This window comes from Rhyacophila brunnea, unplaced genomic scaffold (genome assembly GCF_057557595.1).
Source record: "Rhyacophila brunnea isolate RB1 unplaced genomic scaffold, BYU_Rbru_1.0 scaffold_2, whole genome shotgun sequence".
Classification (NCBI taxonomy): domain Eukaryota; kingdom Metazoa; phylum Arthropoda; class Insecta; order Trichoptera; family Rhyacophilidae; genus Rhyacophila; species Rhyacophila brunnea.
In genome coordinates this window covers 57,215,533-57,241,927 of record NW_028232859.1, presented here as the reverse complement: position 1 = coordinate 57,241,927, position 26,395 = coordinate 57,215,533, and the positions used below count along the sequence as shown (strand labels likewise).

General features: G+C 32.4%; 1 pseudogene; it reads right to left on the bottom strand.

Moving 5' to 3' along the window:
• Positions 1-654: 654 nt before the first annotated feature.
• LOC147072577 (myrosinase 1-like) lies at positions 655-10,407 on the bottom strand (annotated as a pseudogene).
• Positions 10,408-26,395: the final 15,988 nt, after the last annotated feature.

The window sequence follows — 26,395 nt, the reverse complement described above, 5'->3', positions numbered from 1 at the left end:
TAGGGTTGACAGGTCGTTACATGAGCCGATAACCGCTTTAGTCATCCAGCTATACTCACACAAGAGTACTAGACGGTCGCAAGTCTTTTCTAAGACCCGCCAGAAGTATACGGTAGCCGAGTTGGTAATGCGACCGTATACGAAGTCGTGGGTCGTGAGTTTGACCCCTCGACTGGATATATTATTATATTATTTTTCAAGTTTGTTGCATAACCTCAAGGGTTTCGTTGCCGTGGGCGACCCTCCCTCACCATGTAGCGGTGCTACAAAAGCGATCTACGCATTGCAGGTATGACACGGAGGGGCGCGTGAGACGTGGCTTTAGAGTGCCTTGTGCTTGCCCTATGCTCCAACAATTGGGCGTGACAGGGTGAAGTAGTAAGTAGTATTTTTTCAATGTGTGTATGAAGTTCGAAGACCCAGAGCCGGAATAATACCCTCAGGGGCCCTGATTTCTTAGAATATTGTTGCCCCTATATAATAAATAAAAAAAATAAATGAATTATTTATAGGTATTTATGAGGACTATTTGTATTGTATTGCAAATGCTTCATAGTCGGTCATATAATTTAGATTGTTATCTAGAGTAGGTAAATGACGTTTTAGATTTTTGTGACCGGGAAAAGTGGCCTACTATTTATAAACAGTCAAGGCTTACGTATATCCGAGTCTCCATTCGTAATTGTCCATGAGACTTCACGCCGTGTATTTGATGACATTGCAGCCGTCTTCGATGGCGTCGAGGACCGCATTCAAATATCCGCGGTAAAAGTCAATGCGGTCGGTGTCGTTCTCCAATCTATATCCGGAATAGCCATTTTCCAAAATTGCTATCTTAGGGTTGCCATATGACTTTGTAATCCATTTCAAAAGCTTTGTCATGCCCCATGGCACATTCTATTAAAGACAAAAAATTGAAGATATAAACTTTTATAGAAATATAAGAAAATAAACTCTGCTCATTGTGACTTGTGGAGATTAAAGCATTATACTGATATCTTGCGGTGTAAAATACAAGTTATCGATCGTTTTGATAATATAATACACTACATGATATTATATTATATGAGTGGGTCGGAATAATATTATTGATCAACAAGTCCATCAACATAGATTAAGACCTAAAGTTAAAACCATTTTGTAAAATCGATCGAAGTTTCATGATACGTATTTTGATAGTAGGTATATGAATAAATTTTAATAAATAGTTGAAACAGAAAGCAAATTAAGTTTTATTTATATTAGAAAACAATGGCTGAGTTAACATTTTATAACGTTTTTTTAATTGTAAGTTTATCTTTTAATTTAAATAAGACATACTTTTCTTTTTAATGTTTCTATAATATGTATTTATTACACAATTTAAACAAAAATGTTAATTATCAAAATATCTCAAATTTCAAAATTCATATTATTAGCTTAGTGCATGTAGGAATTCCATGCATGATATTTATATTTAGTTGCATAATAATGTTTGTCAATAATAAAATAAATAAATCTTTGTGACAATTCTGATTTTTAATATAAAAGCGCTACATGTGGTAAAATCCTCATTTCAGAGACCAACTACAACAAAAACTAAGAGGCCAATATCGGCAACCTAGATTGCGTCGCCTACAGTATCCATACATAATAATACGTCATATAGCATGTAGTAATTCTATGGAAAAAGGCAGTGGCACAGAACGAAACCATTTAAAATACGGTTAAGACACACCTAACTAATTCGAGTTATATTAGCAGCTCTGGGTGGTGCTTATTTCTAAGTGAATCCAGAAAGTTCTCTAGATCTCTCTTCTGTATGCCTAAGTAAGCGGGGTGGCAGCTGAGGACCAGTTTCAAAGTAATGATTAGCTTGAATTCGTTAGTGTCTTGGGTGACGTGATAGATAGTCCCATGGCTCCCACAGCGAGTCCCCCTACCTATCGTTAATGTGAAGGGCTGTGTGATTTTTTACATTAGTCACCCAAATGATGTTTCGCGGAACCCCAGGGGTCTTTGAGGTCAAATTAAGGGATTTTCGTGTAGTCCCCTAAATAGTTTGTTTTTATTATGTTCACTAAATTGAATTAATGTTCATATTGAATCTAATAAAATTGGATACAGTATAGTAAGCGGTCATCTCTTTCCGATAAGAAAGCTCGCGGCGAATTGTGCTACGGTGAAATGTTTTACGTACAATTTACATGTAACCGAATTTACCATTAACCGAGTACTGTTTTCTGTTTTCCAGGAGTCACCAAAATACATATGAGCACCGTTGTCATCATCGTAAGAAGGCGCCGCGAAGTTGTCTTCAGCAGACATTGGCCTCACCAAGTCTGTCGTGTAATGGTTTATGCCGAAATAGTCAGCGGTTCCTTTAATATAATCCACTTCTTCTGGGGTGAACACTGGCAAACGAGAAGTGTTGAATCCTTGCGCTTTGCTATTCTCGTCGATAGCTTTTTTTAACTCGTCAGGATAACCACCCTTTTCACTGAATATTGGGTGAGCAAACCACCCCACCTAAAACATTAATAATTAATTTATGTATTTTAAAAAGATACGTTGAGTACCTGCATAACAAATTATTAATTCAGGACGTTCAAAACATGACATTTAGAATAAAAATTACAAGTAATCAAGAAAAAACGAAACGAAAAAAGAAAAAACAAGGTAGAGAAAAAAAACAAAGCAAAAATAGTTTTATACAAAAGAAATAAATTAAAAAAACAGCAGTAATTAAAAAAAAATACAAATTTAACAATAAAATAGAATTAAAAAAACAGAATATAAAATGGATCGCCAAAAATATCTACAACTCTAGGGAGTGCATTGACCAGCCGCACAGCCCTCGCTATTGGTGCCTGGTGAGCCTGACACGAGGAAACAGCTTTCACCGAAAATAGGTCATGGCTACAACCACGCATGTAATTGACGGGTGCGTAACAATTCAAAATTTCTAGAATATCGGGATTGAAAACTATACCACGTGAGAGCAGGGAAAAAAGAGCTTTAATAATGGATTATTCACATACAGGCTAGCGCTTTTCGCAGAAAAGTTATTGACAAGGTTTTTGCAAATCGCCAAATAATTCATTTTTCAAATATCTGAAATGGAAAACCGAGGACCGATGCAAGGACCGGAAAAAGCATTAGTATATAGTCCTGGAATGGGTATACATGAGGTCAACGAGAGCCACATTCTGGATTTTCATAATATATATATATATATAAAGAGCCACGCCATAGTCACGTGCTCACGTAGTATTAATACACAAATTCAAATTTAAGACGCGCATCTTGTCACTTCCAACATTTAGAAAAGAAAACTCAAAAGCAAAAATACAAGTGTAATGGGAAATAAAATACCTATATGTTTATGGGGGCCGTACTTAATCCAACGTAGAGCCGCATTTGTCCACGTCTGGTAGGTATATACATTAGTTACATAATATTAATGAATATTATTTATTAATCATTAGTAACAGAAACCTAGGTGAAAGTATATTCACCTACCTAATAATAATTGTCAATATGTCACGGGTTCTTTGTCACTATTAAAAAATATGAAACTCTGTTTTATTTGTATATTCACTGGTTGATTTTCAGTAAAGGCTTTACGTTTGTATTAAATATTATCATTCAAACTAGCAGGGGTGGCTCTATCTTAATGGTTCGGAGGGATCATCCCCACGCATCTATTTTTCGCTGACCGGGATGACTCGGTCCCATCCAGTCGCCGTCATACAAATCTCGTTCCATAAATGATGCGAACGTTTTAGCGTTAGTATACGCACACTGGGGACCGATTCAAATAACCCATAGGCGAGTAAAAAGTTCACTGTATGTCGTTCTTCAAAACTGATTATGATAAGTCTATACTAATAATTATTATTACTTAAGTTAATTTTTAACACTTAGATTAATTAAGAAACAACTCAGATAACGATATTATTTATTCTGAAAATTGACTCATTTACCATTAATAAAATCATATTATTATAAGTACATTGAAACATAATGTATAATATGAGAAAGTAGGTAGGTGTGTATATTAATTAAAGACTAAACCTCATCACCTAGAGCCGCCACTGAAAACTACGCTAAAAGATACGCGAACTTTCGCACGAAAGGAGGCTTATTCTGGGTTGGAGTCGCGCCTCTGCAGCAGTATTGGGGACTAATCCACTACTAGTTGTTAACTTTGTCCTCAAACCGATGCAAGAGTTGAAGTAACTGCAATTACTCCGTTATGTTAAAATTCCTATACGTACATCTTTATTTTGTTTTAAATTATGTTGTTAGTTAATTGTTTATTTTTCTAACTCTGTCGATTATAGGATGTCTGATGGGGGATTTAGGCATTTATAAAGTTAATTTGTATCAATTGGTAGGTAAGCTATAATTTTATTCCCATGTGGTTAATCTACGGGAACTATATTATGTATAAAATTATAGGTACTGTTTTATTTTGACTTGTTTTACACGCACTAAAGATATTTATAAACATGAAGGAATATTACAGGATAATAAGACAATAACGTTTTCACAAGACCTTTTTTCCAATTTATAATTAAGGTGACGCATCAGTGAAATGCCAAATAATTTTTAACTGTAGGCGCGACGAAATTTTGGACTCGCTCGCATTCAGTGAGAGAATGTAGAGCCAGATACACGTCACTTTGCTGCGTGATGGCGACGGGCCAATTAATTCTAAAATCGTGTAAAGATGACTAAAAACGTTACCCATTTACTTTAAAAAGAAAACATGTCAATGAATATATTATTATTGTTACTAATAGAACAATAAACAGAACATAAAATGGTCGTATGTTGGATTTATATGACAAATAATATTTTTCGTTTGACAGGCGTCATTTGCACCCGCGACCCGCAATCCGCGCATCGCCTAGCAACGATCTTTTTAGACCGTGCCTCAACTAATGCACGGCCTTAAGTTGATTTACTCAACTTCGTCAATAGTACCTATTCATTAAATTATCAACATCTCGTTAATAATTATGCCTCTACCTACGTTATCTCGTAGAGTTCATATATTGTAATGATGTATTAAATATATATATATATATAATATATATTATAAAAACATACTAACCTCAAATTGCATTGCTTTCTCAGCCAATATTTTGTGCTCTTCTGTTTCTTCAGCAGGTTCATGCCACCGGGCCTTCAGAGAGAGAGTTATCACTCCTATGATTTTTTTAAAACATATTTACATAAAGTAATATTATGGGATTATAAAGACTGCATTCAATATGACATAGAATTCGAGGTTCAATATTATATTATATATTATGTATTATAGTTTGTATAAATTTATACAATATTATGGTTTAGTTTAAAGTTCTTTTGTTGCAACTTCGTTAATGCATGATGCAGGTACATTTTGCAATAATAAATTGAATGTCACTAAAACATATCATAATAATTATACGCGCATATAGGAACATGGTATGAGGGCACCAATTTCTAAAAATTATCCATAATTGTTTATTACTGAGGGGGCCAGTTTCTCAAAATCTAGCAAGTGCCACTGTCTTCCTCATTTAACACGCAAACCCCTCACTTTTCCAGGTACATACCCCATACTCAGACACTCCGCACTTTCAGTCTAACGATAAAACTACGGGTGCTCAAATACAAGTTATCGAAACCTGTCGATTTGACAAATGGTTATCTAATGCGCGTGGTCTAACGAACGGTAAAATTGGTTAGGATCGTTGTGTCAAACATTGGATGTCCCAAATGGTTGAAAAAAATCGTGAGGCCACGTGTTTTCCACTGATACTGGTCTTGCATGTCGTAGAACGCCGATATAAGTAGGGTCAACCCGTAGATAATGCTGATCGACAGCCAAATTATACGGGTCATAATCCTATCATGATGTCCTGACGAGAAGAAATAGTATACATACCATTCACGTATTTCGTATTTTTTTCGTCGTCATGTATGCGCCTATGCATATATTATATGCATGAGGTTGCTTATCGGCGGCTATCGAGGGTAATTTATCATATTTATGCATTGACGGGGACGCAATTTAATTCTTACAATAGGTTAGCCGTCTAAACTGCTGAAACTGTTTATCTCGTTCTAAAAGTTATCACAGTCAAGAGAGGTGATGTTAAAACATAACACTTTTAGACAGTTCAGACGGTTCACTTATTGTAACAATTAACCGCGTCAATACATAAATATGATAAACTACCCTCGGTAGTTACCGATAGCCACCGATAGCAGCCTTGTGTATAGAATAGATACGCAGAATTATATCTTCTGATATAATCATATTATTTTGTTTTATTCAAAGACGTATTTTGTAAAATAGTACCTATAGGTCTCAAAGCTTTGCGATGTATTTGTGTTTCAGTCATTGATATACTACTAGATGAGCAGTTCCCATACAAGTGTCATTTTAAAAATGTACCACAAAAGATATTACGAATATCGTCTTATAATATTTCCTTGTAGGTATAATGCGTTAAGATCGTTAACATGGATTCCCGAATTTCACCCGTATTGCCCTGGCTGTAAAACTAAATTTGCGTTCTTGGAATAGTGAACCTAAGGGTGGCTGCAACGCAAAACAGACAGAGCAAGTCGTCATGCGCTGACTATTAGTTAGAGTAAGATGCAAGCTAGATCGGGCTTACTCAGTAAGTTTTAACAAAGGCCAAGTCGCTGAAAATCGGGCGTCATTTTAAGAAGCATATGATTCATCCAGTAGTATATCAATGGTTTCAGTGGAGATTATCTTATAGGTCTATTCAAAATGATTATCTTACCTTTCTGTTCATTTCTAAACTCATCCGCATACATATGATAGACTTTGGCGTGAGCTAGAATTACATTGTGACCACAGAGGTAATCAGCAATTCCAGAAAAGTTGACGGCCGGGGCATGAACTGCACCTCCATAACCATCTACGCAAATTTCACGTGGTTGATTGAAAGTAATCCAATATTTGACCCTGTCTCCATAATGCTTAAAAAGAACCCTGGCATAATCCGCGAAGTAGTTGACGAATTTCGGATTAGCGAATCCTCCAAATTCTTGCAAATACTGCGGTATATCCCAGTGATTCATTGTTAATACTGGAGTGATACCATTCCCGATAACTTCGTCGATCACATTGCTGTAGTGTTCGATTCCTTTCTGATTTATGTTGTTGATCACTCCTGTTGGAAGGATCCTCGTCCAGGATATGGAGAAGCGATAGTATTGAACTTTCAGTTCCTTAACCATCTGAATGTCTCTTTTATAGTTGTGGTAGGAGTCGCAGGATACGTCTCCAGTACTGCGATCCGTTATTTCATTAGACTGGGTATGGGTGAAGCGGTCCCAGATATTCTCACCTTTTCCTTACATAAAAGAAAGATATCATAAACAGAATGTGGGGAAATCTCAAATGGTATTTATGTTGTGTTCGGATATAACTACGTGAGTCAAAAATTTTAAGATACAAGGGAACTTTCAAACGTTCCTTTAAGATTAAATAACACTGAATTTATAACATCAATAAATCACTATTACCCTCTTATTAGTTTGTTTATGTATAATATAAGTACTTTTTCTGTAAATAATTTCCCTAAAGAGGAGACGTGTTATAGCACTAGTGCCTAGTAATAATATACTAAACATCAACAATCATTAGTCATATTAGAGTGATAATATAGACTATAGAGTCTGTTTTGTAGCTATGCGAAGTCGTGTTTCTTGCGTATAACGCACAGTAGAACTTCAACGTTCTACCATCATGTTGCTTCTTAGTACGGCTACAAAATTGAACGTAGTTATGCAGAATGTAGCCAGTCTACAATAATGTCGAGCTGAGATAATGGCATATTAGCAAAAACATGGTATTGAAAATGTATGTAAAATTGTAAATAGTATTTTATTTCAAGAATAATTTGTTTGCGGCTTGGCTATTTTCAGCAGAACGTAGAGAAAACCTTCTCGCATCTGATTTATATCATATTATCTCAATTTTTTTATTTTTTGTGGACTGGCTACTTTCGGCATAACTATGTCCAATTTAAATACAACAAACCATATTTGACTACTAAATTAACTTAAAATAATTACCACTAACTTTATATTTAACACAAAAACAATAAATTTAAATGACTGTAGTCATCCAAATCAATATATACTGGCGACGTGTACAAAAAATATTTAATTCAGTCGTATAAATTCTATCTTACGGAGATATAAGCGTGACGAATGCTTTCTCACTCATACTTATGTTTCGTTTTTGTTAAGGCTATGGTTATAATATCTCATTTACGGCTGAAAATACAGAAAAATATTTTCAATACAAGTCAAAGAAAATTAAAAAAAAAACACTAAAACTATTATTTTTTATAATAATATCTGTATTTTTTTCGAGCTTTAAGCTAGGTATTTAAAAACATGACTGAACATTTAAAATTGGCCGCTGTATTCCAAGATAGCGGCAGTACCTATCATTTACTGGAAACTAGTGCTATCCATACCAGCTTTAGAAAGATTACGGGTTACTTACGAGGCATTAATTTGAATAAAAATAAATGCATGAAATATAACTAAAACATAACTTTTTTACTTTTAAAACATAATACCTAGTCAGTATGCTCTAGTTTTTACTTTTCTGATTATTTCTTTGATCTTTTTCATCCAAGACGTCAACGGCGACATTCGCAACTTTATATTCTAGCTGATACAGAGCATGCGTCTGTACACCCATAATGTTAAAACCTTTATGTTTTCTGAACGCTGTGTCTTTGAGTGTCAACGCCTCCATTCCACATTATAACAGGACCGAAAAAACATATTCTTATTCTGAATATTAGCTGGTTTAGGTCGTGGCTACATAGTGTTTTCATGAGTTGTGTACAAGCAGTCTTCTCGACTTAGAATTTTTGGTTCCAGTCATCGTTCGGACTATATAACAGAATATGCTCTATCCAAGAGCACTCATTCACTTCACAAAATCTGTCATCTATAAGGGACTCTTATACTTAGACCGGTGGACAGTGGGTATGAGGATACATAATATGAGGGACGCAGTTACTCTTCTGATTCGTGTACCTGAGACGATAGTATACACGAAAATTCAAGATGCCAAGTGATCGTGCCTCCCACTCCGCACCTCCATAACTTGGTACTTCAACTATAATATAGTCATAATAATTTGTTTAACATTCTTACCATCTATGTTCCAAGCACCTTCAGTTTGATATGCCGATGTGGCGATCCCAAATTCTAAATATTCTGGAAACTTTCGCTGAGCTTCTTTTACGGTGAAACTGTAATAGGAAAATTGGACTTAAAAACAAATTGTATATTTTATTAGATAACATATTAATGTTTTATTGACGATACAAAGTGAAAATAAGGATTATATAAGACTGTATAAAGCTGAATACAAATAATAATTCTAAAATAAAAACTGATAAATAAGCTTAAAATTAAATCATATATAATAAACTATTTCTTTTATTCAACGAATAATTCTCAAGATGTAAGAATGTACCATTTTGGTTATTGAACATACATAATTTTGAAAAACACTTTTTGAGGATTTTTTCTATTGGTTATAATATATTTTCTCAGAAAGTGTTTTTCAAAATTGTGTATGTTCAATAAATCATATATATTCGAGTCCGCTCTTTAGATGGATCATATGGACAACACGTAGTACCTACGAGTATCCTCTTCAAGTATTAGTCTTCTTGCGTCTTTATAGGTCGTAACAGCATTCTGCGACTCCACCATAAACACATGTGGGAATACAATTTAACGGCTTCACATGATGAAGGAATCCGTGTGGCATAAAAAGGGCAGGCCAGGTTGATAGTCTTTTGAGATAACCGCAGTAGATGTTCGATCCAGGTCTAACATCGCATTTTCATCTTATCTCAGATGGCTACTTGGTCTGCTCTTTAATCTCATAATTTCTGCGTCATACTGTATTTGTTATATTTCTTGAAGTTTTGTAATGTGTCAAGTGGCACCGTCAGAATTCAGCAGAGCTTCGAACCGTTATTTTTTTGTTACGGTTTTTGTTTCAGTTCAAGTATAAAAATATAAGTATATCGGTTCGGTCTCGGTTTTGTTTCGAAAAAAACGATTTTTCCGGTTTTCGGTTAGCTTCGAGTACTTAATTTTTAAATGTTTTTATTTGTATTACAACAATTGAAGTGGGGGGTAAGATCACGTCAACGCAAAAATTTGAACATGTGCCGAACTGACAAAAGCCGACATTTTTTCGGTTTGGTTCCGGTTTTCGGTTCAGTTCCGGTTCGAAGCCTTGGAATTCAGGCATTAAGAACAAAGTGTTACTTCGGTCGATTAAGAAAAGTATGATTTACAAAAAAATCGTAAAGCCCGTGCTCACCTACGTCTCGGACACCTGGGCATTAAGGGTCTAGGACGATCTGGCACCGCGAACTGGCCTCCGCCGATTGGCCTCCGGTTATTGGCCGCCGGTACAATCGGACACCGACCCAGTTGGCCTCCGGGACGATCGGACGCCGGTACAATCGGGCGCCGGCCCAATTTGACACCGGCCCAACTGGCCGCCGGGAGATTGGACGCCGCACCGATGAATAAAATGCGCAAAGGAAAAGACCTACGTAACGACTTCGTAGAGAAAGTAGACACGACACTTTAATAAATGCTTCTATCTACTTAGTGGTTGTACCTAATACATTTTGCGCTTAATATATTTTTATTATGATAGATAATAATTATTATTCATGCTTTATGCTGTTTATAAAAGAAAAGAATTCTTTTCTCGCCAGAACTTGAAGATGTGCATAATTAAGTAATTTTTGTGTATACCTACCTATTCATATTAAAAACAACAAACATTAATAATGAATTGGTTAGTTAAAATATTGTCTTTCGGCGTTTTCTCGATTTCATTTCATTATAATTGAACTTTATATGGGTATATCACCCGTAAATAAGTATTTTGAAGATTATGAAATTACAAACAATATAAGTAGGTAAAATACTTGAAAGGTATATACATATTACATTAGATATTATGTTGACAAAGCGAATTTGTAACTTTATTGGAAGTTATAGTCATTTTTATTTAAGTATAGTATATATATGATGTTTATAAAAATAATGGAATTCTTTCCTCGTCTTTTAAAGATGTGCACAATTAAATCTACATATTTTTATTTATATTTACGAATCTGTAGGTGTCCCTATAAAGAGGATAATTAAGTATATGTTATGCGAAACTCAACTTTACAGAAAGCGAGGAAAAACACCAAATAAAAACAGTAAGTAACCAAAATATATGTATTCGTATATGGTATTTTTTTTAAGTTTATTAAATGTATATGATTTAAAATACAACCATTAAACACTAAAGCTATTGTTATTTATTTCGTCGTGTGTTTTTTATTTTTTTTTGCCTGTTTCTAGTTTATTAGTTAAATTGAGCCAGTTTGAATGAAAATAATATTCTTTCAGACTTTTCTTAAATTAAAACAATACATTTAAAAGTGTGTTTTAGGGAAAATAAAAATATCTTTAAATATTTAGGAAAATAATCTGCTGTAAATATTTCAATAGGTATATGATATTATAATGATGATACTTATGATATTTAAATAACATAATATACGTACATATTCATCTCAAAAAACCTCATAACAAAATAACATAAGAAAACTACACAAAATATTTATTACTTTCCATAAAAATAAAGGAATAAATGGAGGAACCTAATAATACAATATTAGGTACCTTCCTACCTATCTACCTAAAACTTGTAATGTAAATACACTTTTAATAATATATTCTACCTAACCGAATATTTCGCTACTTTTCTTAATAACCTCTCAAAAATTCAACATACCTATATATTTGAATGTAAGTAAACTAAACGAATAAATTTTAATGGATTGAAGTTTTGTACTTTTCCATTTGAGTCGTTTTTTGCGACCCGAGTTTCGCCTTTCGGCACCTTCGGGCACTATGTGCATTTACCAAAAGGTAAATACACACTGTCGATGAATACAGTTAATAATTCTAACTTATATAATAAAGTAATACAATAAATTAGGTTAAACTTTATCACCTACCATTAAATTCACAATAAAAATATAACAAACAAATTATGAATAGTTGAAGTATTTGTAAAAAAACCCTACCTTCTCACTAATAATACATTTGATATGAGTATTAATCGTCAAAACATAATAATAAATCATTAGTAAATGTAATCAATAAAAATACTTACTACACTCAAGAGGTGTAAAATTGTCAATTCTGGGAACATAGCAACGTATTGGGAATTTAATGGAGGTTACTAATGAGATAGCTATATCAATGATATCAATCTTGTGAAACAAATATTCGATATTATTCTTACATGCTACTTTTTTCCACTTCACTTCAACACTTCACAATACTTCAACTAATCATAATTTATTTGTTAATTTTTTATTATTATTTATTGTTATATTTTTTATTGTGATCATTGACCAAATAGGTAGGTGATAAAGTTTTTACCTACTTTATTGTATGAATTTGTTATATAAGTTAAAATTGACTGCATTTGTTGTCAGTGTGTGTTTACCATTGGTGAGTGCGCATAGTGCTTGAAGATGCCGAAAGGCGAAACTAGGGTCGCAAAAACGACTCCCTTGATACGTACCCTCGATCGATAGTAATAATATTATAAAGAGATAAAGTACAAAGATTAATCTTGAATAACAAATGATTATCAAACAAAACTTAAGTTCAAATCTCAGAATTATCGACTTAAGTTTATTGCAGAATCAAAGAAATAATATTATCTGTCCTATGTAATATTACTAATAACAGAACCATACTATAGGAAAAAGCGTATGACACAAAATAATTTTAATAATAGAAAAATAGGTACATAATACAAGTTGAGATATAATATGCCTGCACATAGTGAATGATGGAAGTTGTCTTATACATTTTTTTACTTCGGTTCTTCGGTTTTTAATTCGGTTATCAGCACCTTTAAATGATTGTATTTCTGAGGCCTTTCTTTGTTCATTACATTAGAATCTACTAAATAAATAATATCTATACCTTAGAAGCAGATGGGCGCAACTGCCATATTCTCAATTTTTGTCAAAGAGCAAAAAAACAATTTATATTTTTGATGAATGTCTATAACTAATAAGAACTAAAACATAAACAAAAGGCGATCAACTTTTCTGTAAATTTAATTCATTAAAGCACTGTTAGAAAAAAAATTAAACGTTTAATTAAATTTAGAATATAAACTAAATTATTATTAAAATAAGCAGTAAGGATTTGCATCATATTGCCACTTACAATGATCAAAGAAAATGTCTATGACGAGGATTATACATTTTTTTATTCTACCATATTTAGCTGTTATGAAAATTTGCCCCGAAAATATACTCCGAAATTATGGTCTATGTATACAAAGGTAAATAATCATTAGGTATTTTTTAAACATCTCAAAATACTAATACTAAGTAGATAATGCAAAAGTTAAAAGCATTAACCCTACAGCTGAATGAATCTAGATCAGTGATGGCGAACCTGTGACACTAGTGTCACGCGAGATGATTTTTCATGGCACGCGAATGTTTTATTATGAAAAGAGAAAAAACCTACAATAATTTAATAATATACAAGAAAGTTTTGCAAATAAATTAATGTTCTTATAAGTAAGTATATAATATTAAAAAATGATGACGACAGAGCAATGTTTTTTTCGGTTTTTAATATTATTTTTACCAATCAACGAAAGTCAGGAAAATGACAGATTAAAAATAAAAATATTCATCCAACAATGATGACAACTTGGTGAAATTTATCGGCAGTCATTCAAATATAAACAGCTGCTTATTATTATACCTCAAATATAATCGCTAAAAACGGAAAACCGCTTAATTAGTGATAGGGAATATAATAATATGAAAGAAGCGTTGCTAAAATTCTTCCACGATCTCCTTGAAATTTTGAAAACAAGGAAAAAAATATTGAACGAATAAAAGATTAGCCTTCGGCTAGAAACACAGTGAAAATAGAATCTCAAGAACTCAATTATAATCTTTAAACTTTTTCAAAAGCATTCTTAAAAACTATTTTTCATTTTTTTCTCATGAATCTCGGTATGTCAGACAGTCGAACAATAATAGGGAAATTTTGGCCCACGTACGTAAAAAGGTTCGCCAACCCTGATCGAAATAATACTATTAAACCTATTTTTTCTCAAAAAAAGGGGTTTTCAAACTGTGTTCACTCGTATAATTCTGTTTAATATAATATTTCTTTTATTAATTATGTTAACTGTAAATTCATGGTGGAAATGAATTCTATTATTGATTTAATTTAATAAAACGCAATTTTTATCGTACTGACTAGACTAGCCTCTGGGTGGACGAAACCGGTTGCAGTTAAAAAAGGTTCATGTGATTGGGTCATCGATATATTTAATAATATGTTTACTGTTCAATTCTACTTATTAAGTCATAATTTGTGTTATACTAATTATTTAATTTATAAATACGTGCTGCTATATAATCAGTCAATGTCGATTTAATGATTTATTTTCTTGCAAACTCAATAATTACCCAGTATTATTTAACCTTACTAAAAAAATACGACATCCAACAGGATTCGCGTCCAGATGCGTGCTCTGGCCACTAAGCTATACGAGTCCTATCTACTTGTATCGAAGTGAGCTAATGCTTTTATAATTCTCTCTGAAGCACTTTCTAAATTGCGTTACTTATTGGCAATCGGCTTTTGTATTTTAAATCAAAGTAGGTATTGAATTATCGATTTCAGGATCACTCCAATGTTTTATATTATATTTTGCTGATATTTTTGGACGAATTCACTGGACAGCCGGCTCTTAGACTGTTAACCGATGAGTTAGACATTTTTCGAAATTTTTGTCCTATTAAAAATATTTTTAAAGCTATTATAAAATTTTGTATAATTCTCATGACAAAAGCCAATCATTTTTTAACCCCTGATCGAGCTAATGAGGTAGTTAGATCAGATTATTTTTAAATATCTGGGGCTTTCCCACGTACCCAGGTATTTCCACAGATAAATTAAAAATAATTCCCTATTACAAACATCGGCTTCCTAATGATTAATATAATAGGTATTATATATTTCGACGTAGTTACACAAAACAATACAACTCATAAAATATAAATCCATGCTTGGTGAAATGTTTCACCAGTCAATATAATTTTTTTTCCTAGATTATTTATTTTCTTATTATCTTCCCAAGTCATGTCACCATTCTGTATCCACCATATATATAATATGTGGATGGTTTTTAGTAGCCTTGGTCAGGTGACAGTTTGTTGTCAAAGAGGATATATAATTATTAAGTTTACACTGCTACTTATTACTATTTTGTTTTACTGTTTTTGTTATATTATACGTATTCATATTCCAACAGTGAATTTTCCATTTGTGAGATTTTCTTCAGAAATAAATATTTATCTTCTTCTTCTTATTGTGCCATCCCCTAGCGGAGGTCGGACACCATCAAGGCAATATTAGCTTTGTCGTCTGCTACCTGGAATAGTTCAGTGGAGCTGCACTCGTACTAATCACGGAGGTTTTTAAGCCACGAAATGCGACGCCGTCCTCTGCTACGCTTACCATTGATCTTTCCTTGAATGATAAGTTGGGGAATACTGTACTTTTGTCCTCTCATAATGTAGCCGAGGTACTGTAGTTTCCTGGTTTTAATACTACGTAGAACTTCTTGGTCCTTTCTCATTCGATTGAGAATTTCAACATTTGTCACCCTGTCAGTTCAAGAAATTTTGAGGATGCATCTATATAGCCACATCTCGAAAGCTTCAAGTCTTTGTAACATCTCTTGGTTTAGCGTCCATAATAATGTTTATAATAATGTATTAATGTTAGCCATACTATTTATCTTTCAACAAAAATATGTGTACACACTTTAAATTCAAGGTAAAATTTTTAACATATGAACATATCGACTTAAATTAATATCTAGCACACTCAACTCCAGTTATTTTAAAAATAATGTAAAAAAATATACCACACTATGAAAAAATATTCATTTACCTATGCACCGTGCTGAATTTTTTGAGTCAACTTTTCTTGAAATTTATCTAATGTGAGTTAGCGCGTTTTTTATAAAATACGTTTAGTAATAAAAATGGAATAAGCAATTTTAAGCCGAAGATACCTAACACCTATTTCAAACGATAGTCTATTGATAATATTATGCACCTACATACAAATTCGCTTTGTCAACATAATATATAATAATGTAGGTACAGAATACATGTAGGTACTGAATACGGTATAGTTTGTTAATTATTATAGACTTATTTTATTTATTACGTAAACGCCTTGATTAATATAAATTGTACCTAATTATTAAAGATCGATTGACCAACACATTTCAAACAATAATATAATATATAATGTAATATGTAGGTACCTTTCAAGTATTTTAAGAAGTAAGTTCAATTATAATAACATGAAATCGATAAAACGCCGAAAGATATTATTTTCACTAACCAATTCATTATTAATATATATTTTTTTTTAATATGAATAGGTAGGTATACACAATAAATTACTTACTTAATTATGCACATCTTCAAGTTCTGACGAGGAAAGAATTCTTCTCTTTTTATAAACAGCATAAAGCATAAGTAATAATTATTATCAATCATAAGCGAAAAATGTATAAGGTACAACCACTAAGTAGATAGAAGCATATTAAAGTGTCGTGTCTACTTTCTCTACCAAGTCGTTACGTAGGTCTTTTCCTTTGCGCATTTAATTCAGCCGTGCGGCGTCCAATCTCCCGGCGGCCAGTTGGACCGGTGTCCAATTGGGTCGGCGCCCGATTGTACCGGCGTCCGATCGTCCCGGAGGCCAATTGGGTCGGTGTCCGATTGTACCGGCGGCCAATAACCGGAGGCCAATCGGCGGAGGCCAGTTCGCGGTGTCAAATCGTCCCATTCCCGGACATTAACTATGCAAAAATAATAAATTCTGAATAGTTTTGAAAGAAAATTGGAAAAGAAAAACAATTCAAAGTTCTACGGAATAAATTAGAGCAGCTTCTTCCAAATAGGTTCTGCGTGATATATAAAGAGTTAGGTATATTAAAAAATATAACATAAAAGAAAAATATCCATTACAACTTAAAAATATAAATTCGTTAATATCTGGACAAAACAATATTTGAATTAGGTCGGTTTTCCTAAACAGCTACTGCCTTTGTAATAAATTGTAGTCCAGAACCTGCATATTACATCAATTCTACTATGCAATTATTTGCAAGCATCTGTGATTGGTTACGTTCTGTATTTCACTTGGTTAGAAACCGTCCCAGTTTTGAGCCTATTCTTATCAAGTATTATTAAGCAGCATAATGAATGTCTGTAAATGTATTTGATAAAGATTTGATTTATCGCACCATTGTTCTTATCAATCTAAAAGTCTGGAATGCAATACATCTTTATCGCCCATTGTTTCAAATCTTCTTTCAAAAGGATTTTGTTTTATTTACACTTTTCTTATAAAAATAAAGTCTCAGAACGTCATGTGTGATATTAATAAAGTTTGTTTTATATATTCTAAACAAAGTTCCCTTTTTAATTAATATTAACTGAACATTAAACACGGAAGCATTGACTGCATTCAATCACTGTATCAAATCAGACTTTTAATAAGTTATTGTACATAACATAATCTATTATATACATATTACATTCTAACAAAGTCAGTTTAAATATAAAAAAAATGTTAATATGAAGTTGATCACGCTGTTCTATAACACCAGTTAGTAAATATAGTAGTTGTAATATCGGTTACACGCTCTGTACCTACACTTTGTAAAAAAGGTCAACTTTATAAGAAAGTTCCATTTTTTTACATTATTTAAAGGCATTACGAAATTGGGTTTAAAGAAGGACTTATAATTATTATGAGGTACTTAAAATTATTTAGAATTAATAGCAAGTAACTCTGAAAAAGATACAACTATAATTATCAATAATAATTACAAGATAAAAAGAACTTTTTATATACAACGTTTTTTTTGTTTTAATTTTCTGTTGAATCATATAAACTTGACTTGCCAGCTTAAACGATCAAAAAATTATGTACTTGATAGAAATAATACTGAAATGTAATTTTGATTTACATAGTAACGCACGTATATATTCATAATATAGTTGCTAGGACCATCCGCTTAGCAACCAATAATGGTGTCGAAATAACTTTTCATACAAAACAGAATTAACTGAAAATGAATTCAATTCTACTTACAGATGGCTAAAAGTATTAAAAAATGCATTGGCATCGTGTTCTGATTTATTCTAAAAGTTTCAAATGTCTAGCTAGTCGGGAAGTTAGTTAAAAATCGATTGCAAGATTTGTACCGGACAAATAAGAATACGAGCTAAGAAAAACGTTGTAATAAAAAAAATGAATGAATTTAAAGGTACTTACAGGTAAAGGTAAGGCAAAGATTTGCGTGCTTTTTTAATATATTGCATTAAATGATATTTAAAATATTTCGTAGTAGGTACTGTACATTATTATATAAAAGGATTCCGTCACTAATACATAATTTAATTGGGAAACATCAAACGGTGACCTATGTTGTTAAAGTTTATCAGTATTCTGGTTCAAGTCTACAAGAAAATAGTTCAATTTACCTTGATGTAAGACAGCTACGTAGAAGACAAACACACAATATCCGTAAAATCATCATAAATAATCATAATGGTTTAATTTAATAAAAATATCGCTTGTTTTCACTTATTTCATATTATTTTATTTTTGCACACTGTTTTATCGATTGAGACCGAACAATCACACAATGAGTCGACATTCAAATAGAAAATAATTCGTCGGAAAACCGTAACATACTTTGCATAAAATAATATGTAACGTAACTGTATGTTTGCAGTGACTATCTGCCTCTTTTCAAGGGGACAATGGTTTTTTGAAAAAAATATACATACCTATATATCGATACCCAACTTCTATAGAGAAACAACTCAAAATTTGAAGGTTTTGAGTTAATAATGCCATTCGATATAGAAAGTTATTTTCTTTATAATTTATCAAAAAAAAATAATCAAAAATTTCTTGAACGGTTCATAAAATCGAATTTGATTATAAACGGTAATATCTGGGTTAATTATTTATAAAAATGTGAAATTTCATTGTGCAAATTTGAACTAAATAAAAAATAAACACATTATTATCTAACCAAAAAAATCAAGGCATTAACATTGAAAAAATTTCAAACGCCATTATCTTAACATTGTCACCCTATAGATTACAGAAGTTGGTATCGATATTATTTTTAACAGGCCACGGGGCCCAATGACAGTACTGTAGTTAGTAATATAAGTATAATAATCACAAATAGCCAGACTTTGAGAAAATAAGAAAAATATATTGTGACTAGGGAATCGATATTCGATACCTATGAATCCCGGGATTGATAAACATAATCCCGGGATTTCGGGATTGATTTTTTTATCATTTTTTATGGAAAATATAACAGAAAAAATACTTTTAATACAAAATAACTACATAAGAAATAAACTGAGTTTGAATGAAGTTTGATGTGTAGGTTGCCGATTCATTTTATTTTTTCACATAGATTATTAAAAATGAGAAAGATTGGTAAAAAAACAATGCTTCGCACTTTTAACAAAGTAATTCCACCATGATATACGTTTTACGGCAGTTTCATATTTGGCTGACTAATTAGATTTATGAAGCGGAAAGGCCATAAGTACGCCATGATTATTTGCTTTACTATTTTAAATCTCGCTGATCTATTCATTATGTCTTTACTATCAGAAATAGCAATCTCATATTAAATTCACATTATTATTTATATTACAATATTATTTACTCCATTAAACTTGTGTATTTCCAAGATTTAACGTATACAATATTAACAATAAATGTCTTAAATAGTATAAATTATACTAGATTTATTTTTGACCGATTTTATCAATGTTATTTGTAAATATAAAAATTTTATATTAACAATGGAAAAAAATCCCAATCCCGGGACCAGTCCCGGGATCCCGGGATTGTCAAATTGTAATCCCGAAATCCCGGGATCAGAATTTTGGCTCGGGATTGGATTCCCTAATTGTGACGTCTGTGGATGGACCCTGTCAAACAGCTCCGCGCGGTCGGATTCCATAAGTTGGCAGCCCCAGAGGACGTGTTCGATGATTTGATGGTCATGCCCGCATCTTCATTTAGACTTATGTTTTATCAAATGAAAACCGTATAATTTAGATGCAATCTCACCATGGCCGATCAGGAACGTCATTTATTTATTAAGGATGGTGTCCTTTTGATTTCCTTTATTTTGAACTCGAGAGAACATCTGTTACGTTAGAAATTTGCATCTTTGAGGTAAAACATTTTAAGGAAAATTAGAAGGAGAAGAACTAAAAAAGCTGCCGACTTAATTATAGATAGATTTTTTAACAATAATTTCGGCAAAGAAAATGTCGCAAAAATTCTACCACAATTTCTGCCAAGAAAATATAGTCACCGTATGAATGATAAAACATTATTGTGACCTAGTTTTACTAGTTGATAATTCATTCAAGAAAATCTGATACAGGTTTAACCAACCAATAGATTAAAAGGCAATTGGGTTTATGAATACTGCTAGAACAGCGGTGGTAAATTTAAGCCACGTCGCTGGGATGGTTTTCAGTAGGGAATCCAATCCCGAACCAAATTTTTGATCCCGGGATTTCGGGATTACAATTTGACGATCCCGCGATTGGCATTTTTTCGATAGTTAACATAACATTTTTATATATACAAAAAAAAATTGATAAAATCGGTCAAAAATTAATAAAATAAATAATTTATACTATTTAAGACATTTATTGTTAATATTGTGCACGTTCAATCTTGGAAATACATAGGTTTAATGGAGTAAATAATTTTGTAATATATATAATAATGTGAGAGTAAAACAGTTATATTTAGTTATGGATAACAAATACGAATACAAGTTCAATTAAAATAAAAAAAATACAAATTGTGTTGACAATAAATACAAACTTGCGTGAAGTGTTAGTTTTTTTTGATGTTGTTACGATTACGTAAGGCAGCAAAAAATGGTTATTTATTATCCGGTGATTCCCCCTGTGATCAGTGTGTCTCCTGAATAGAATTTTCTGATAGAAACGTCAAACTAAATGTTTCTTGATTTATTTATTATATTTCTCAATTTCATATCAAGAAAGTGCAAAGCATTGTTTTTTCCAATCTTTCTATTTTTATTAATTTATGTAAAAAAATAAAGTGAATTAGTAACACATGGGTAATAAATAAACTTCATTCAAACTCAGTTTCTATCGTAGTTATGTGTTATTAAAAGTATTTTTTCTGTTATATTTTCGTTTTTATTTAATTTTTCATAAAAATTGATAAAAAAAAATTAATTCTGAAAGTTTCAGGATTATGTTTACCATCCCGGGATTCATAGGTATCGAAAATAGTTCGAGATCCCGGGATTGGAATCCCTAGTTGTCAGTACATACAGAGAAAACTATTCACTTTTGATGACGGTTTATTCCTCGTGTCTCCTTCCACAATTTACCATTGACATTTAATTTAATAGTATATTCAGTAAACTACAAGCAAAAATGGTAAGGTGGGTGTGTCGAGATTTGGCAACTAAAAGGTACAAGGACAACGAAGAGAACGAAATTCCAGAACCAGTTACACCGAAAGACGCATTACTTTGTATTGTTGTATTCTGCTGTTGTTGGTGTAAAAATAGATATTCCTGACTCGCCACAGTGGGTTTATTGGGTTTAGGACGATTTGGCGCCGGGACAACTGGACGCCAAGTAATTCTAAAATAAATAGACGTTAGGTAGAATACGTAGTTTAAAAAAAATTAAATATTATGATTTATATTTAAATTGTCATATTATGATTTCATAGTTGGTGAGATTTTTAATATACACACATAAATAATGATTTAATCGTGCATATGTTTAAGTTCCAACGAAAAAAGAGTTTTTTATTTTTATATAAAGCCTTAGGCATGGTAATTTCCAATCCGCAATAAAAAACATTATGTCAAGAGTAAAATGAATTAAAACTACTAAGTAGTAGATAGAAATTGATTAAAATTCATCGTCTACGTCCTGTTTACGTGTCCACAACAGTGCGGCGTCCAATTGTCCCATTCCCGTTTTATGTGGTAAACCAATGTATAATGTCTTATTTGAAAGATAACTGTCGTATTTAATGGTTACCGAAAGAGGGCATGGGTGGTATAAATATAAATGTATTAATAAGATATCCATCAGCGAAGTATCTTGAGGAATCCTTACCTGAGAGGAACTGCTTCAGACTGAGAACGAGCAGGAGGTCAATTCACGACTGAAGCACAAGTGACCAGTTGCGCAAACTTTACACAACTTGCTTCAACTGTAGCATATTAAAAGTCACCCGCTGGGTGTCACTAGGCCAGGCTTTGGTAGTACACATGCTTTCACGGTAGGAGCGCTCGCTACTCTCCGTTTGACATAATAAACGTCAGATTTCATATCGTACGTAATATTGGAGAAAGCTGTTGATCTATTGTTTTACATTTACCACTTATTACCACATATTACCGCTAAAATTATTATTTAGTGTTTCAATTCTCATTTAAGGATGTATTTTCTGTGATTTTGTAATACAGAAACACACATTTTGTTTGCAAAATACAACGGAAATTCCGTGTTGTAATCTTTTTGTAATATTGTTATATTGGAGACGTAACTAGCGTGTTTAAAGATTAATTGGTTACTTACTTCAACAATGAATGATTTAATCATGCAACGTTAACGGTAAGTACTGATTAAATATGAAGTCATTACCAAAATGGATAAAAATGTTATTTAATTTGACAATAGTGCCGTTTGACATGTTTACTTTCTATCTTACTCTAACGCATGGACATGAGGTATAAGCATGTTGAATGCTTTCTCACTCGCACTTATATGCCGTTTAACCGTTTCACTCGAAGCTCTGTACACTAAATATCTCCTGTAAAACTAAAAAATTTACGAGCTTCAATTGAAGCGGTTCGGTGACGAGTTTTGCACTGTTTCATTCAGGAATCGCCGTTCAGGGGGATGTCTGATGATGTGACTGGGACAGGTTAGCACTGGGTATTAGGAACTCTCGTCTAAAATATTGATCTGCTGGACGAGGTTTCTAGCTTTAGACTTCCACACAAATACAGCGGCCAGTCCATGTATGTGTATATAATGCATAAGTGGGACTTGAAAGAGCTACCACTTTGCAAGTGTGGTGAAATTCAGATCACGGAACACATTGTGGAGTACCTAATGTAACACATATGCTTTGACTTTGGAGTTTCATCCATACACCAGGCCAAACCGGAAGTTATTTATTTGATTGGGTTAATGCCTTTCCGGTTCCACAGTGATCTGTAATATGATAAGTGATTTTTTTTACTATTGCCAAATTATGATTATATTATATATCGTCATCTTCGACGGGGTCTAATGACTGAGGATAAATCAGAAGATTTGGTGATCAGAAAGCCTTCACCACGATATTTTTTTTACACCTTTAGGTATTCAGCGCTTCGCAGTACTTACTTGTGTCATCGGAATACCAGTTGGAAGGTTTTTTTCAATATCTTTAGTTTGAATTCATTAATACGTTACTAAAAACATTAAAATGGATACCTTTACATATTTTTGATTTCAAAGATTTAGTGAAAATTAGAAAAAAGAAATTTTCTCTTATTGGTGCACCGTATTGCATGGCTTAAAAAATATGTATTAAGCTAATATGTCTCAGCTGAGGATTATTATTATCCATACAGTTATGATATACGTACTGTTGTTAAATTCTATTTATACAAGATTAATGATTATAGTATATTTAAAAAAAAAACATATTACTCATAATAAGTAGGTACATAATATTACATATTAGCTTCAACTCAGTATCTCGTATCATAATTTATACTAATTGCAGATTAAATTCTCTCAAAAACAATTGGATACACAAAAACGCTTTGATGTTTCGTTGAGCTATAAACATTACAAGATTAAGTGGTACTTAAAAATTTTAACTTCTTAAATTTTCAAGAAGCTTTCATCTATTCTATGCCCATCGTAAATTGGAGATTGCCAAACAACATGATTAGCTTCCGCATTAATATTTGAGATCATTTGTTATACCTAAGCGAGTTAGGGATGCTGCAAGATAGTACTGTAGTGATTTATTATTACTTGTTTCCATATATGGTTATTTTTATCATTCAATTTTAGTTCAATAAGTTCTTTAAGAGCGTACATAAGTGAAACGGCAAATAATTTTCAACTGTATGTGGAAGGAAAATTTCGGCCGCGTTGCCATTCGGAGAGCGATAGTCGACCTGTTTGCACGTCAATTTGTTTTGTGATGGCGTCGGAGGAATATATTCTTAAATCGTGTAAAGATGACTAAAAACGTTCCGCATGTACTTGAAAAAGAAAACATGTCAATGAATATACTATTATTATTACGAATATAATAATAAACATCACATAAAAAGGACGCATGTTGAATTAATATGACAAATTATATTTCATTCGGCTCGCGCCATTTGCACAATCCGCGCATCGCCTAGTCACGATCTTTTTAGACCATGCCTCAGCTGAGGTATAGCTTTAAGGCAAAGTAGTTGTAACTAACACTATAAACAATGCATGAGAAAATAAAAAAATATGAAAAAAAAACAAATATATAATACGATCCATGTACTGTTAAGATGACGTCTTTTATTTCAATTGTTAGTAAAGTTGCTTTTAATTTATTATTATTATTATTAATGTTTGATTATTTAAAGCATTTTAAATTGTAATTTGTCAGAAATCGAAAGAAATTGCAAGCTTTGTATTGGATACTGTTAGTAGAATAATTAATACTGTAGCATTAGACAGCCTTAACCAAATGCGGTCGCTATAAGTACGGTTATTGAAGGGAAACTAATGAGACATTTTTTAATAATCAGTAAATATTTCCTCACGCTCCAAAAATTAGCACGTCATTAGTCGATCACAAATGCGTACAATCTGAATAACGATTTCTACTAAGAAAATGCAATAAGTACTGAGAAAATAAAAGGGAAAGTAACATACACAGTGCTTGCAATGGACAGAGCTGACAGGAGCACAGTAAATAATAATAAAATCCTCCAGACTACCGCTCTGTCTTGTGGAAAAATTGAAAATATCGTTCCGTTGTATTATCGCAAAATCGTAATATCGGCGATAATATTTTGAATCAAAGTATCAACCATCCGTAGGTACTTTTACCTTAATTCCTAATTGGCGTTAGGTCTCTTATCTTTTAGGCACTTGCTAATAATTTTAATTAGAGACAACATGTATAATTTTCCAGTTATATGTCATCCTGATTCGGATCTAGTATAGTAGTGTAGATCTAGCGGCTCTGGGTGTAATTTACTGTCATTTTTTACCACTTTTCTTTGGCGATTTCCTCTTGTTTACACTATCTATGTAGCCCATTTCAACTTTCAGGTTTTCATCGAGCTCTATTCTATCGCGTACTCTTGTTTGTGATCAATTAATTAATATTTTTTTTGACCATATGCGTTTTGCCTTGTTGACAACTCTCCATGCCCCGCTGTGCTGTTAAGTTTGTGGATCTAGTTTTTACTGATTAGTGGTATGTACCTAAGTAATTAATTAAATTTAATAAAAAATATACGAGAAATAAAGTAAATATTAATAGGTAATAAAACAAATCTTAAATGACGTATACCATTTACTTCAATTAAAATCCAAGCACCAAATTATTTACTATTCATATTTATAAATCTAATAAATAATTTTCTTTTCTAAATAATATCAATCATAAAACATTTTTTAGTTCTCAGGAATCATCTTAGTTTCAGAAATCTTCTTTAAAAAATGAACAGAATTCTTTGCTGTTCTGGTCCTGTTTGGGGAATTATAGTCCACCAAGAAAAGTCCAAAATGGGATCTAAAAAAAATTAACGTACAATTATTATCGTATACACGACTCAAAATGATCGGAGCGCAGTTCCGGTTCATGAAATATCCGAGCTTATCATCCAGAACCGTGGGGATATATTGCATTCCGGTTCGTAAATTATTATAAAGCAAATAAATTCGGTGGCCTTTATTTATTATTTATTTATCTTTTGTATATTATACAAAAAATAAGATAAATATGTTAATATTTTCGAAAAATTAACGAGCGCTCCGGAACGTAATATTTTCCATTTCGTGCACTGTTTATCAGTATAGTTACAATTCTGACTTTTGGCACTTGCGTGTTG